Below are 17,464 nucleotides of genomic sequence, written 5' to 3' on the forward strand. Positions count from 1 at the left end.
AAGCTTCTAAGCTTTGTCGAGATTGCAGAGCCTGCCTCGAAGATGACGACATTCTTATGTCGCAAAAAGAAAGTGGATGTGGCTATTGATGAAGCTGTCTCATGGGCGATGTCCATGGTTCAATCTCTAGAGGCTCGCCAGCAATACCATCGTCTGCTTGAAAGATACTGCCAAGCTAAGTTAATGAGAGTAAGATAAAATCAGCATTATTGCATGACATGATGCACCTGACTGACTCCCCTCAAGCTTGCCGATCCACGCGAATGGCTGCCGACTCACCTTAAGATGAGTGGTGAAACGGTCCTGAATTAAATTTACGGGCTCAAGCAAATGGGCTTGCAATGTTATTACAGGGGGTCACGATCTCCAGCATGCGAGTCCTAAAACTTGGGCAGCGAGCCTAGCAAGCTCAAACATTTCACAGTAGCCAACCCCTCAGACTGTGCCGATCACCACTTCAGGTTCGCCGGACACCAAGTCTTGCCAAGTCTGACCTTCGGCAAAACAACCTTGGGTCGCCAACCTAAACTCAGGTTCACCGACCCTTCTTCTCCGATTTATAATTATCAATTATATTTTGCTTGGATGTATGCACTTGTTCTCATTTTGTGCAGAAAAAATCCGAGAGTCCGAGAATTAAACTCCGAGACAAACTCCGAGAAATTTTCCAAAGAAAAATTCCGAGAGTCCAAAAAGTCAAATTCCCGAGGATGGGTCATCCTGCAAAATTCTGAGGAAGAATCCCGAGAGTCGTAACTTAGGGAAAAATTCTGAGGAAAAATCTCAAGAGGCGACTCTTAAGGGAAAAATTCCGAGGATCTCAAGAGAACTCTTAAGGGAAAGATTCCGAGGAAGAATCCCGAGAGCCACAACTCCGAGGGAACAATTCCGAGGAAAAAATCCCAAGAGCAAACTACTTTGAGAGCACCAAGTCCTTAGCTTCAAGGAACCAAAATGAAAATAATTTTCTAGGTTTATTAATGCTCAATCCGTTATTATATTACTTGGATGCATGCACTTGCTTGGTGTCTTTCTCCTTTTGTGCAGAAAAAACTCAGACCGAAATTCCTAGACAAACTCATAAATTTTTCGAAGAAAATTCCAAGAGTCCGTGGATGAATTTTCGAGAGATTTCCGAGTCAAAAATCCGAGAAGCAAAAAATCTAAGGAGCAAATTTCCTGAGGAGAAATATTTTGAGGACTCCACCTCCCGAGGCTCGAGCATCACTCCGCCTCCCAAGGAAGCCTCGCCCTGCCAGATAAGTCTCTGTGAACTTATTTTATTTAGTTGTATGTGATTTTTTAGCCAATTGTGAAAAAGCATGTTCACTTCTTGCATAGGTTTCACGTGTAAAAAAAGAAAAAGAAAGAAGAAGCACATATCTCTTTATGCCTAATTTGCCTTTTTGCAAGCTTTGTTTAAAAGCAAAAGCTCATTGACCTCATCAGGTTGATGACTACGGGATTCGTAAAAGAAAAAGATTCCTTCTGCATTTAAAACCAAAAACAATATTTCTTTTTACATCAATTGCCATAAATAAGTATATGTATATTTATAATTGTTAAATGCTTTTGTCATTTACCAGAATCAAAGCACAATTTACAATTCTAAATACATATGCTTGTGGCTCTTGATGAAAAGACAATAATACAAGAATGTCTCTGTTGAAGATGTGTTTTAATGCATTAAAATAAATGCATGCCTGATTAGAATAATTCTAAATTTTGGTCTTGGTGAAAGCCAATGGCAATTCAAAAAATCATTGGGTGTCTAATATGTCCTTTTGTGAGAGGCATGCTCCTCTCGTGAGAACAACTTTGTCATATTTTATCTTTAATAGCATTTTACATCCTTAGTTCTGATTTCTTGGGATTATGGTTGCTTGGACTTGATAATAGTCAACTGTGTTTCATACACCGTAAGAAGGCATGCTGTTACTCGATTTTAGTGCAACATGCTCTATATTCTTCTTTCAATTTTGTGCAGTGAATAACAGAGAGGAAAAAGTGCACAATGTGGCTTATAGTACAAAAGCACTTCATTCCATCCCGAGATGACACAAACCTGAAATCTGAGCAGTATAAAGCAGATTCGGTGCCTCTACTCAAGCCCAATAGAGTATGGCACCCAACCTTCTGAAACAAACTCAACCGAGTAACTCATTTCAGAGAAGCAGATATATTCTCGGGCTCCCATGAACAAGCCCTCCTCAAAGCCACCGGCGCCGACCCCTCTTTGGCACCGACGGCTATCCACACTCGGTGACTTCTTGGATCACCGAGAAGTAAAGAAACACATTTGATAGATACCAGTAAACAACATCTGAGATAAGTGGTTGCTTTCCCTTGCATCCTCTTTTATTTGCAAGATCTGATTCATTAACACTAGCTATTAAAAGTGTTTCATGATAATTGTGGAATCTCTATACTAACCTTCATCTCAGTAGATGATAAAGTTTTATGTTCCATCACTAATTTATAATGCAGTCTAAAAGGACTTGTATGGTTAGTATTTTTCATTTTGTGCAGACTCCAAAACAAAACAATGGCTTAATGGTTAAACCCTTCTTGCACAAACCCATGTGGGTTCAAAGCAAAGAATGGCAAGAAGAAGTTGTCCATTTCGGTAGACATACTATCAGCTCAGCCCCAAGCTAACGCTCACTCTTCCAAGGCTTGTTATAAAAGCTTGCGTGAAGGCATGCGAAAAATGGCTGGGCACAAAGATGAGCAAATGCCAGCCAGGAAGTATCGACCAGAGCAACTCCTATCCACTAAACTTATTACTCAATTTAAGTGTAACATCACTGATGCCACTCCTGCCACATAGAATGGGGGGTACATATTATATTTTATATTATATGCATCTTATAATCAAATACATGCAGGAAAAGTTCAATGTATGAGGAGTTTGTTCCCGAGCTGCCATTAAATGGTTGCCAACAAGATGCTCTGCCTACTAAAGCCTTGAGCCCCGAGCACACCATGGAGTTCCATCCCAAGATGCGAAGAAACTTGGCTCCCTAATTGCTCTAAATATTGAGCTTATGAAAACCCATTTCACAATTTTATGGGGTATCATGGTGGACAAAGGGAGCTCATTTCCAAGAAGCGGAACTTGCTTTTGGTGGCTTACAAGAACATGATCAAAGAGCTATAGTTTCATACGGCCGAGCATCGCTTTGCCACACCAAGGCCAAGCTTCGCTGAGCCGTTCCCTACTAAGTCCATGATCACCTCACCCTCGCTCACTATCGCCGGATCTTGCCAAAAGTTCACGTAATCCCGAGATTTTCTAGGAATCCGAACAAAAGGATCCCGAGAGTCACATATCCAAGAATGGGGGGTATCTAGTTTGAAGATCATCTCTGAAATTTGAAGAAACGGCTTGGTGAGCGCAAATGAGGCAGTCATCCCAACCAGGGTTGGATCAAGAAGCATTTCGGCTCAAGTGCAATAATGAAAGCCTCAAGCTACTCCTTGACATGATGTAGGAGAAGCGAGACTAGCCCCAAGAAACCATGGCAACATAACAGGAGTGAGCGGCTCGACACTTCAACCAAAAGAGGCTCATCGGTGGAACATAGCCGAGAGACATTCCCCGAGAACAACTCGGCGAGATACTCGAGGCGCTTTCCCGAGGACGTTTGCGAGGAACACAGCCGAAGAGACTATAACTTATTCTCTTTTGAGAAAAACAACCAAAGCTTTCCCAAGTCAAAAGGGAAGTACAACTGAAGTTTTCTCGAGTCAAAAGGGAAGTACATCCAAAGTTTTCCCGAGTCTAAAGGAGACACTCCCAAAAAACTTTCCCGAGATCAAACTCGGGAAACATAACTAAGGCACCTTTCTAAGTTTAACCTGTCAAGAACGTAAATCCTTCAAAGAAGATGTATTCGAAAAAGGTTAAATAACTAATCTGTAAAGAACGTAAATCCTTCAAAGAAGGTGTGTTCGAAAAAGGTTAAACAAATAACTTATCAGGAACGTAAATCCTGCAAAGAAGGTGTGTTCGAAAAAGGTTAAACATTTCCTGAGGCCTAGCACTTAGCCAAAAGCACTCTACCGAGCAATCACAAGTAATTCATAGATTACTGTAAAGATTGCTAGGAGTGACGCATAAATAATTTCATTGCAAGCAAATGAAATGATTAGCAGTTTGATCAACCCAAAAAGTCCTATTATCCCAAGTATATAATTACAAAACAGAAGGGCCACCTCCGTGAGCTCCAGGGCTTCGGTCGCAAATACGCATAAGATTCCCGATGCCCGACCAGCTGGACAAGTCAGCCATGGAAATCGGGGGGTAACTGTTGGTGATAAAATCCACTATGGGTCCCACTATCTCTCAACAACCCTTAAATTATCTCATAAGGTCCTACGTTATCTCAACTACCTCACATTATCTCCCCACTATTTCAAATGATTCTTCAATCATCTGAATGGAGAAGATCAAGGAAGCAGTTACAGAGATAAAACCCTATAAAAGAGAACTGAAGACATAGGTAAAGGGGATCGGTCATTATTTCTCAATACATTGCTAGCTCCGGCTACATTTTGACCATATATACGACTGCTAACTTAAGCATCGGAGGGTCTACGGGGCCTTCCCCGTAGACCCCTTTGACGCTCTTATTATTTTGTAGGAGCCCGAAGGTCGTTGATTAGAGACACCTCAAAGAACGTGAAGATCACACCAAACGGAGACTGTTAGATCCAAAAAATGCTTCAACAGAGACACCTCAAAGAACGTGAAGATCACACCAAACGGAGACTGTTAGATCCAAAAAATGCTTCAACAACTTGGATTTGGATTCAATCAAAGCCGTTCATAACCTCACGAAATCAATCTCCTTTCGTGATTGAAGCAGATTACTCCCTTTTAAGAGATGTTACAAATGGTAGTGTTTGCCAAGAGGTCTGGGCCAGGGCCGGCACTGTAGTGCTGTTTTAGGAATATGTGTTTGATTGGTTTTAGTGAAAATGTTTTGTGGGGAAAAGTGAAAAAATATATTTTATATGAAAAAATGTAAAAATTTTGTTTTGTATTGATTTTTTTATTTAAATAATAATAATAATAATAAAATGATTGATGTGGTACAAAAAGTAGAAATGTTGGGATTAATTTTGAGGTAAATGTATTCTTTTTTGGGGGGGGGAGGGATTGATGAAGAGGCCCGGTATAGTATTGGTCCGTTCAACCACAATTGAAGTACACAGATTTTGATGCTCCAGTAAAATTTGGAGCATTCTGAAAGCTTTGTGATCCGACTAAAAAAAAAAAAAAAAAATTGTGTGTTTTAAAAAATGCACTATTGCTTTCTCAAATCGCAATTTTTTAAAAGTTTTTTAAAATGTAATTAAATGTTTGGTAAATTTTTGACATTTTCAAATTGTAATATTTTAAAAACGCAATTCCAAACAATCATTTTTTTTGTAATTTAGTTTAAAATCACACTTTTTATCTACGAAATCACAATACCAAATACACCCTAAATTAACAATATAAAATTCAAATTATGAAATTTCTCATTTCTATGGAGGGTCATTGTCCACACATAAAATGGTGGTCACACATTGTGGAGGGTCCTCGTCCACAAATTGGGATGTTTACCTTTTTTAAAAAAAAAAAAAAAAAAATCAAATTTTTTTATTATTTTTTATTTTTTTAATTAAAAAAAAATGTTGGAAAGGGAGGCCAATTGTAACTATCCTACCAGGGTGTGTAAGAATAATAATGCGGAAATAAAAAGATAGTGACACAGAAATATACGTGGTTTGGTTTATAACCTATATCCACAAGATCAAGCTCTAAAGCTGCATTAACCTCTTATTTCTGAGTGTAATATTTAAAATATAGCATGCTCATATTTATAGGAGAATTATGTTGAATACAAATAGACTTCTACTTTAGTTACTTTAGTGATAATCTTTAACTATTCACCACTAATAACTGTGATAGTCTTCAAGTATGACTCATTGATATTCTTCAACTGTAAGTCAATAATAGTCTTATATTGTGACTATTATTCTTAAACTTCATGATATACTCTAACATTCCCCCTCAAACTCAGGGTAACTCAAGGTGTACACTTGTGAAAACTTGAGTTTGTTCTTTGGTCGGCAACGGAGGCCGAGATGGTGACTAGAAACTCGTTGGAGTTGGTGGCGGCCGAGGCGTTGAATGGAGTTGATGGCGCCGGATTTGAAACATCGGCTGCTCTTGAACTTGAACATCAACAACTGTGGCCGGCATCAGCTACTATGACCAGTATGTGCCAATTGTGGGCTGAAATGGGCCTAGGTTTTAAACAATACCACAGAACCGAGAAAAAATGGGCCAACTGTGGGCCAATGGACAGGCAACTTGGCCTCTTTTGTTTTTGATTTTTTTTTTTTGGTTGAAAAAAATATCCTAATCTCGGATTACATCAACTGGGATAAGGATAACCCTAATCCCGTAACCAAACAGCTCTAGGTATAACAACTAAACTAGGGTACCATATTTCTAAACTAGAATAGGAATAACTTTGCACTCAAATAAGGATAACTCATACCTGTAGACAAACATACTCCTTCTTCAATTTCTTACCCAAATTTTTAGCACACACTGCTCCTGGCCTCCTACCACATACATCATACCTCCAAGCCTCGTAGGACGCCAAAAAACACGCCGTTTGAAGTCGGAGATGGAGGGAAACGTTGCTATGCCGGTGCTGGGCCTTGACAACCGTGGAGAAGGCCTCGGATCTGAGACAAAATCTGAGGGAGACGAAGACGATGGAGAAGTTGACGCCGAAGAGGATGGCTAAGATGGTTGCTCCGCTGCACTTCGTGGATTTGTGTCTGGTAGGCAACAAAGATCGACGGTGAATGGCACAGCTAAGTAGCGCTTTTTGAACGGTGGATTGCCACTTGTGATGGAAGGCGACGCCGGGCACCAGATCTGAGGCGGGGACGGTGGAAGAGAAATCAAACCGAGTTGTGAGTGGCAGAACCCAATGTTGTCCGTGACAAGAGGCGGTGTGACGGTGATTTGCTGTTGGATTGCCCGTTAAGGCCAAGTGGAATTGGTCATCGGAGGCGGCAAAAGTTGCCGGAACCATTGATTTTTTTATTTATTTTTTATTTTTTAATCAAGCCATATATAGGGCAAGATCTATGTAAAGAGATCTGCAAAAATATTGACGATAAAGAACAAGAAAACAAAATAGAAGAAAATAAAAAATTCGCAGAACCACTTTGGCATTAGCCAAAAAAGCTTTGATACCATGTAAGAATAATAATGCGGAAATAATAAGATAGTGACACAGAGATATACGTAGTTCGGTTTATAACCTACATCCACAAGATCAAGCTCTAAGGCTGCATTAACCTCTTATTTCTGTGTGTAATATTTAAAATATAACATACTCATATTTATAGGAGAATCATGTTGAATACAAATAGACTTCTACTTTAATTAGTTTAGTGATAATCTTTAACTATTCACCACTAACAACCGTGATAGTCCTCAAGTATGACTCATTGATATTCTTCAACTGTAAGTCAGTAATAATCTTATACTGTGACTATTATTCTTAAACTCCATGATATACTCTAATTGTAACCATAGTAGCACCAACTCGCGGGGCACCGCTCAGGAGGGGCCAAGATGGTGGGAACTGCAAGCGCTCCCTTAAGACCAATCGAGCCATAACTTAACACCCGCTCCACCAGGGCATCAATGGGACTCAAGGTTGCGAATACTAATAGGATAAGAGATTTCCACTGCGAGAGTCAAACTCAGGCCCTAGCTCGTGCCCATCAATTGATTCTATTCTTTGGTGATGAATCTTTAATTGCACAATAACTCTTATTGTAACGTCAACTACTAAAAATGGTATACAATCAACTAATCAAGACATAGGGGGAACCATAAAAGGAACATGCTATGATATTCATATCTTGTTGAATTTTCAATCCTTCTTTGTTGGCCTCCATACATATTTTAATTTTAATCGATTTCTTTTCAAGTGTTATTTATTTTATTTTTATTTTTATTTTTTTGACATGTCTGCACAAGAGGGGGAGAGAGATTTGAACTAGTGACCTCCGCTTTATTAGACGTGGTCCTAGCCGATTGAGTTACCTCTTGGGGACATTTTCAAGTGTTATTAGGAATGCTACAAGTCCTAACTATAAACTAACTTAACATTAATAAAATTAAATTTATTTGCCACGTGGTGCACATATAAACTAATACTTGAATTTTTAAGGGATTGTTATAAAAGATGTAGTACCATAATATTAAAGTATACTGATTAAATGATTAAATTTTAATCATTTTAAAAAAAAAATTAACCAACAAAGCCGGGTGAAATGTTTAATGAAAATGCATGTGGCTGTTCAATTGTTGATAGCCTTCATCTACACCTATTAATCCCTCCCATAGAAAATGTAAAACAACGTTATTTTAAGTATACATTTTGGGAAGAAAATGTAAGTTTGAGACCAAACTAAAAAAGATGCTTCAAATTGTTGAAGCATTTCAAGAATTAAACGAAGGTTAAAAGAGCTGAGTTTCAGCTATTAATAAATGGTGGTTGAGCATATTCACTGTCCAAAAGAAAACATAAATGCTACCTAAATATTATTTATACCATTTAAATATTATTTCTTTTATCTTTTTAATTATTTCTTTATTTTTTATAATAATCCAGTGCAATAATTTTCGAATATATTCGGCTCTTTCTTTTTATTTTTTTATATCCAAATCCAACTAAATTTTTATTACAATCAAATTTCCATATTTATTGTCTTATTTGATTTGTTCGGTCCAAGCTTTGTATGTAAGATAGTAAGCTCACTAAACTCTATACAAATATAAAATAAAATGGTATGTCCAAATAAAAAATCATTTCATTAATAAAAAAAAAAAAACAATAACAACAACAACAACAACATCTTGAAAGAAGAAAGATTCGAAAAACGTACCTGATGATTTGTCTCCTAAAGGTTTTCTTCCAGCTGTAACCGAACATTGTTAAGCTTTGTTGGTGGTAGTGAAACTGCAAAATGACGATCACTACCAGGTATAGTGGGTAAAACAAAGTTATTTAGAGTGTAAATTTGGGAAGAAAATGTAAGTTTGAGACCAAACTTAAAAACATGCTTCAAATTGTTGAAGCATTTCAACAATTAAACGAAGGCTAAAATGGCTGAATTTCACCTATTAATAAATGGTGGTTGAGCACATTCAATGTCCTAAAGAAAACATAAATGCTACCTAAATATTATTTATACTATTCAAATATTTTTTTCTTTTATCTTTTTAATTATTTCTTTATTTTTTATAATAATCCAGTGCAATAATTTTTCGAACATATTCTGCTCTTTTTTTATTTTTTTATATCCAAATCTAACAAAATTTTGATCACTGTCAAATTTTTATATTTGTAATCTTAGTTGATTTCTTCGGTCCAAGCTTTGTATGTAAGATAGTAAAAGCCAACAAAGCTCTATACAAATATAAAATAAATTGTATGTCATAATAAAAAAAAAAACATTTCATTCATAAAAAGAAAAATAATAATAACAAAAAAAAAAAAAACAACAACTTGATAGAAGAAAGATTAGAAAAACGTACCTGATGATTTGACTCATAAAGGTTTTCTTCCAGCTGTTACCGAACATTGTTATGCTTTGGTAGTAGTAGTGAAACGGCAAAATTAGGATTACTACTAGGTATAGTGGGTAAAACAACGTAATTTTGAGTGTACATTTTGAAAGAAAATGTAAGTTTGAGACCAAACTTAAAAAGATGCTTCAAATTGTTGAAGCATTTCAAGTATTAAACAAAGGCTAAAAAGGCTGAGTTTCAGCTATTAATAAATGCTGGTTGACCACATTCAATTTTCTAAAGAAAACATAAATGCTATCTAAATATTATTTATACTATTCAAATATTATTTCTTTATTTTTTGCTCTGGTCTAATAGAAGTCTAGTATGGCCGTACGAGAGCTCTATTAGCACTAGGCATAATTCATCAGATCTGCTCGAGTGACTTCCTCTTCTATGTACACCCCAGAATCACACCCTTACCAGCAATTTACTTCTTTCAAGACAAAGAAATGACTTGACGAAAATAAAATAAAAATTTGAAAAACCCTAAAGATTTCACGGAGAAAATAAAATAAAAAATTGAAAACACAAAATAAAATAAAAAACTGAAAAACCTAAAAGATAGTAAGCTCACAAAACTCTATACAAATATAAAATAAAATTGTATGTCATAATAAAAAAATCATTTCATTCAAAAAAAAAAAACAAAAACAACAACAACTTGAAAGAAGACAAATTAGAAAAACGTACTTGAAAATTTGGCTCATAAATGTTTTCTTCCAACTATAACCAAACATTGTTAAGCTTTTGGGATGGTAGTGAAACTGCAAAATGAGGATTTTTACCAGGTATATTAGGTAAAACAACGTTATTTTGAATATACACTTTAAAAGAAAATGTAAGTTTGAAACCAAAACTTAAAAACATGCTTCAAATTGTTGAAGCATTTCAACAACTAAACGAAGACTAAAAGGGTTGAGATTCAGCTATTAATAAATAGTGGTTGAACACATTCAATTTCCTAAAGAAAACATAAATACTACCTAAATATTTTTTATGCTATTCAAATATTATTTCTTTTATCTTTTTAATTACTTCTTTATTTTTAATAATAATCCAGTGCAATAACTTTCGAATATATTCGGCTTTTTTTTTATATCCAAATCCAACCAAATTTTTATCACACTCAAATTTTCATATTTGTAGTCTTAGTTGATTTCTTCGGTCCAAGCTTTGTATGTAAGATAGTAAACCCACAAAACTCTATACAAATATAAAATAAAATGGTATGTCATAATGAAAAAATCATTTCATTCACAAAAAAAATAAAAAATAAGTAACAAAAAAAAAAACAACAACAACAACAACAACTTGAAAGAAGAAAGATTAGAAAAACGTACTTGTAGATTTGGTTCATAAGGGTTTTCTACCAACTGTAATCGAACATTATTAAGGTTTAATAGTGTTAGTTAAACTGCAAAATGAGGATCACTATCAGGTATAGCGGGTAAAACAACATTATTTTGACTATACATTTTGAAAGAAAATGTTAGTTTGAGACCAAACTTAAAAAGATACTTCAAATTGTTGATGCATTTCAAGAATTAAACGAAGACTAAAAGCGCTGAGTTTCAGCAATTAATAAATGGTGGTTGAGCACATTCAATTTCCTAAAGAAAACATAAATGCTACCAAAATATTATTTATAGTATTCAAATAATTTTTTTTTTTTAATCTTTTTAATTATTTCTTTATTTTTTAAAATAATCCAGTTCAATAATTTTCGAATATATTCGGCGCTTTTTTTTTTATATATATCCAAATCCTACCAAATTTTGATCACAGTCAAATTTTCATATTTGTAGTCTTAGTTTATTTCTTCTGTCCAAGCTTTGTATGTAAGATTGTAAGCCCAATAAACTCTATACAAATATAAAATAAATTGGTATGTCATATTAAAAAAATAATTTCATCAATAAATAAAAAATAAAAATAAAAACCAACAACTTGAAAGTAGAAAGATTAGAAAAACATACATGAGGATTTGGCTCATAAAGATTTTCTTCCAGCTGTAACCGAACATTGCTAAGCTTTGGTGGTAGCAGTGATACTGTAAATTGAGGATCACTACTAGGTATAGTAAGTAAAACAACGTTATTTTGAGTGCACATTTTGAAAGAAAATGTAAGTTTGAGACCAAACTTAAAAGAATGCTTCAAAATGTTGAAACATTTCAAGAATTAAAAGAAGACAAAAATGGCTGAGTTTCAGCTATTAATAAATTGTGGTTGAGCACATTCAATTTCTTAAAGAAAACATAAATGCTACCAAAATATTATTTATACTATTCAAATATTATTTCTTTTATCTTTTTAATTATTTCTTTATTTTTTATCATAATCCAGTGCAAAATTTTTTGAATATATTCGGCTCTTTTTTTATATTCAAATTCAACCAAATTTTTATCACAATCAAATTTTCATGTTTGTAAACTTAGTTGATTTCTTCGATCCAAGCTTTGAATGTAAGATAGTAAATCCATAAAACTCTATACAAATATAAAATAAAATGGTGTGTCATAAGAAAAAAATCATTCCATTCCTAAAAAAAAAAAAAACATGAAAGAAGAAAGATTAGAAAAACGTACCTGATGATTTGGCTTATAAAGTTTTTCTTCCAGTTATAACTGAACATTGTTAAGCATTGGTGGTGGTAGAGAAGCTGCAAAATGAGGATAACTACCAAGTATAGAGGGTAAAACAACGTTATTTAGAGTTTACATTTTGGAAGAAAGTGTAAGTTCGAGACTAAACTTAAAAAGATGCTTCAAATTGTTGAAGCATTTCAAGAATTAAATGAAGACTAAAAGGGCTGAGTTTCAGCTATTAAAAAATTGTGGTTGAGCACATTCAATTTCCTAAAGAAAACATAAATGCTACCTAAATAATATTTATACTATTCAAATATTATTTCTTTTATCTTTTTAATTATTTCTTTATTTTTTATAATAATCCAGTGCAAAAATTTTGGAATATATTCGGCTCTTTTTTTATATCCAAATTCAACAAAATTTTTCTCACAATCAAATTTTCATGTTTGTAGTCTTAGTTGATTTCTTCGATCCAAGTTTTGCATGTAAGATAGTAAGTCCCCAAAACTCTATACAAATATAAAATAAAATGGTATGTCATAATAAAAAAATCATTCCATTCCTAAAAAAAGAAAAAACTTGAAAGAAGAAATATTAGAAAAACGTACCTAATGATTTGGCTTATAAATGTTTCTTCCAGCTATAACTGAACACTGTTAAACATTGGTGATGGTAGTGAAACTACAAAATGAGAATAACTACCAAGTATAGATGGTAAAACAACGTTATTTAGAGTTTATATTTTGGAAGAAAGTGTAAGTTCGAGACTAAACTTGAAAAAATGATTCAAATTGTTGAAGCATTTCAAGAATTAAATGAAGACTAAAAGGGCTGAGTGTCAGCTATTAAAAAATTATGGTTGAACACATTCAATTTCCTAAAGAAAACGTAAATGCTACCAAAATATTATTTATACTATTCAAATAGTATTTCTTTTATTTTTTTAATTATTTCTTTATTTTTTATAATAATCCAGTGCAAAAATTTTCGAATATATTCAGCTTTTTTTTTTTTATATCCAAATTTAACCAAATTTTTATCATGATCAAATTTTAATGTTTCTAGTCTTAGTTAATTTCTTCGATCCAAGCTTTGTATGTAAGATAGTAAGTCCACCAAACTCTATACAAATATAAAATAAAATAGTAGGTCATAATAAAAAAATCATTCAATTCCTAAAAAAAGAAAAAACTTAAAAGAAGAAAGATTAGAAAAACGTATATGATGATTTGGCTTATAAAGGTTTTCTTCAAGCTATAACTGAACATTGTTAAGCATTGGTGGTGGTAGTGAAACTGTAAAATGAGTATAACTACCAAGTATAGAGAGTAAAACAACGTTATTTAGAGTTTACATTTTGGAAAAAAATGTAAGTTCGAGACTAAACTTAAAAAGATGATTCAAATTGTTGAAGCATTTCAAGAATTAAATGAAGACTAAAAGGGCTGAGTTTCAGCTATTAAAAAATTGTGGTTGAGCACATTTCAATTTCTTAAAGAAAACATAAATGCTACCAAAATATTATTTGTACTATTCAAATATTATTTCTTTTATCTTTTTAATTATTTCTTTATTTTTTATAATAATCCAGTGCAAAAATTTTCGAATATATTCAGCTTTTTTTTTTTATTTATTATTTTTTTTTTTTTATATATATCCAAATTCAACCAAATTTTTATAAGAATCAAATTTTCATGTTTGTAGACTTAGTTAATTTCTTCGATCCAAGCTTTGTATGTAAGATAGTAAGTCTACAAAACTCTATACAAATATAAAATAAAATGGTATGTCATAATAAAAAAATCATTCAATTCCTAAAAAAAAAAAAAACTTGAAAGAAGAAAGATTAGAAAAACGTACCTGATGATTTGGCTTTTTTCTTCCAGCTATAACTGAACATTGTTAAGCATTGGTGGTGGTAGAGAAACTGCAAAATGAGGATAACTACCAAGTATAGAGGGTAAAACAACGTTATTTAGAGTTTACATTTTGGAAGAAAGTGTAAGTTCGAGACTAAACTTAAAAAGATGCTTCAAATTGTTGATGCATTTCAAGAATTAAATGAAGACTAAAATGGTTGAGTGTCAGCTATTAAAAAATTGTGGTTGAGCACATTCAATTTCCTAAAGAAAACATAAATGCTATCAAAATATTATTTATACTATTCAAATATTATTTCTTTTATCTTTTTAATTATTTCTTTATTTTTTATAATAATTCAGTGCAACAATTTTCAAATATATTTGGCTCTTTTTTTATATCCAAATTCAACCAAATTTTTATCACAATCAAATTTTCATGTTTGTAAACTTAGTTGATTTCTTCGATCCAAGCTTTGTATGTAAGATAGTAAGTTCACAAAACTCTATACAAATATAAAATAAAATGGTATGTCATGATAAAAAAATCATTCCATTCCAAAAAAAAAAAAAAAAAAACTTGAAAGAAGAAAGATTAGAAACACGTACCTGATGATTTGGCTTCTAAAGTTTTTCTTCCATCTATAACTGAACATTGTTAAGCATTGGTGGTGGTAGTGAAACTGCAAAATGAGGATAACTACCAAGTATAAAAGGTAAAATAACGTTATTTAGAGTTTACATTTTAGAAGAAAGTGTAAGTTCGAGACTAAACTTAAAAAGATGCTTCAAATTGTTGAAGTATTTCAAGAATTAAATGAAGACTAAAAGGATTGAGTTTCAGCTATTAAAAAATTGTGGTTGATCACATTCAATTTCCTAAAGAAAACATAAATGCTACCTAAATAATATTTATACTATTCAAATATTATTTATTTCATATTTTTAATTATTTCTTTATTTTTTATAATAATCCAGTGCAAAAATTTTCGAATATATTCGGCTCTTTTTTTATATCCAAATTCAAGAAAATTTTTATCACAATCAAATTTTCATGTTTGTAGTCTTAGTTGATTTCTTCGATCCAAGCTTTGTATGTAAGATAGTAAGTCCACAAAACTCTATACAAATATAAAATAAAATGGTATGTCATAATAAAAAAATCATTCCATTCATAAAAAAAAAATAAACTTGGAAGAAGAAATATTAGAAAAACGTACCTGATGATCTAGCTTATAAAGGTTTTCTTCCAGCTATAACTGAACATTGTTAAGTATTGATGGTGGTAATGAACCTGCAAAATGAGGATAACTACCAAGTATAGAGGGTAAAACAACGTTATTTAGAGTTTACATTTTGGAAGAAGGTGTAAGTTCGAGACTAAACTTAAAAAGATGCTTCAAATTGTTGATACATTTCAAGAATTAAATGAAGACTAAAAGGGCTGAGTGTCAGCTATTAAAAAATTGTTGTTGAACACATTCAATTTCCTAAAGAAAACATAAATGCTACCAAAATATTATTTATGCTATTCAAATATTATTTCTTTTATCTTTTTAATTATTTATTTATTTTTTATAATAATCCAGTGCAACAATTTTCGAATATATTCGGCTCTTTTTTTATATCCAAATTCAACTAAATTTTTATCACAATCAAATTTCCATGTTTGTAAACTTAGTTGATTTCTTTGATCCAAGCTTTGTATGTAAGATAGTAAGTCCACAAAACTCTATACAAATATAAAATAAAATGGTATGTCATAATAAAAAAATCATTCCATTCCTTAAAAAAAAAAAAACCTTGGAAGAAGAAAGATTAGAAAAACGTACCTGATGATCTAGCTTATAAATGTTTTCTTCCAACTATAACTGAACATTGTTAAGCATTGGTAGTGATAGTGAACCTGCAAAATGAGGATAACTACCAAGTATAGAGGGTAAAACAACGTTATTTAGAGTTTACATTTTGGAAGAAAGTGTAAGTTCGAGACTAAACTTAAAAAGATACTTCAAATTGTTGATGCATTTCAAGAATTAAATAAAGACTAAAAGGGCTGAGTGTCAGCTATTAAAAAATTGTGGTTGAGCACATTCAATTTTCTAACGAAAACATAAATGCTACCAAAATATTATTTATACTATTCAAATATTATTTCTTTTATCTTTCTAATTATTTCTTTATTTTTTATAATAATCCAGTGCAACTATTTTCGAATATATTCGGCTCTTTTTTTATATCCAAATTCAACCAAATTTTTATCACAATCAAATTTTTATGTTTGTAAACTTAGTTGATTTCTTCGATCCAAGCTTTGTATGTAAGATAGTAAGTCCACAAAACTCTATACAAATATAAAATAAAATGGTATGTCATAATAAAAAAATCATTCAATTCCTAAAAAAAGAAGAAAAACTTGAAAGAAGAAATATTAGAAAAACGTACTTGATGATTTGGCTTATAAAGGTTTTCTTCCAGCTATAACTGAACATTGTTAAGCATTGGTGGTGGTAGTGAAACTGCAAAATGAGGATAACTACCAAGTATAGAGGGTAAAACAACGTTATTGAGAGTTTACATTTTGGAAGAAAGTGTAAGTTCGAGACTAAACTTAAAAAGATGCTTCAAATTGTTGATGCATTTCAAGAATTAAATGAAGACTAAAAGGGCAGAGTGTCAGCTATTAAAAAATTGCGGTTGAGCACATTCAATTTTCTAAAGAAAACATAAATGCTACCAAAATATTATTTATACTATTCAAATATTATTTCTTTTATCTTTTTAATTATTTCTTTATTTTTTATAATAATCCAGTGCAAAAATTTTTAAATATATTCGGTTTTTTTTTTTTTTTATTTATTATTTTTTTTTTTTTATATATATCCAAATTCAACCAAATTTTTATAAGAATCAAATTTTCATGTTTGTAGACTTAGTTAATTTCTTCGATCCAAGCTTTGTATGTAAGATAGTAAGTCCACAAAACTCTATACAAATATAAAATAAAATGGTATGTCATAATAAAAAAATCATTCAATTCCTAAAAAAAGAAGAAAAACTTGAAAGAAGAAATATTAGAAAAACGTACTTGATGATTTGGCTTATAAAGGTTTTCTTCCAGCTATAACTGAACATTGTTAAGCATTGGTGGTGGTAGTGAAACTGCAAAATGAGGATAACTACCAAGTATAGAGGGTAAAACAACGTTATTTAGAGTTTACATTTTGGAAGAAAGTGTAAGTTCGAGACTAAACTTGAGAAGATGCTTCAAATTGTTGAAGCATTTCAAGAATTAAATGAAGACTAAAAAGGCTAAGTTTCAGCTATTAAAAAATTGTGGTTGAGCACATT

At 32.2% G+C, this 17,464-nt stretch overlaps 1 pseudogene; it reads left to right on the forward strand.

Moving 5' to 3' along the window:
* Positions 1 to 6,138: 6,138 nt before the first annotated feature.
* LOC132162505 (protein BREAST CANCER SUSCEPTIBILITY 2 homolog B-like) overlaps positions 6,139 to 17,464 on the forward strand; it is a 25,622-nt pseudogene continuing 14,296 nt past the window's right edge.

Source organism: Corylus avellana, chromosome ca9 (genome assembly GCF_901000735.1).
Source record: "Corylus avellana chromosome ca9, CavTom2PMs-1.0".
In the NCBI taxonomy this organism is placed as follows: domain Eukaryota; kingdom Viridiplantae; phylum Streptophyta; class Magnoliopsida; order Fagales; family Betulaceae; genus Corylus; species Corylus avellana.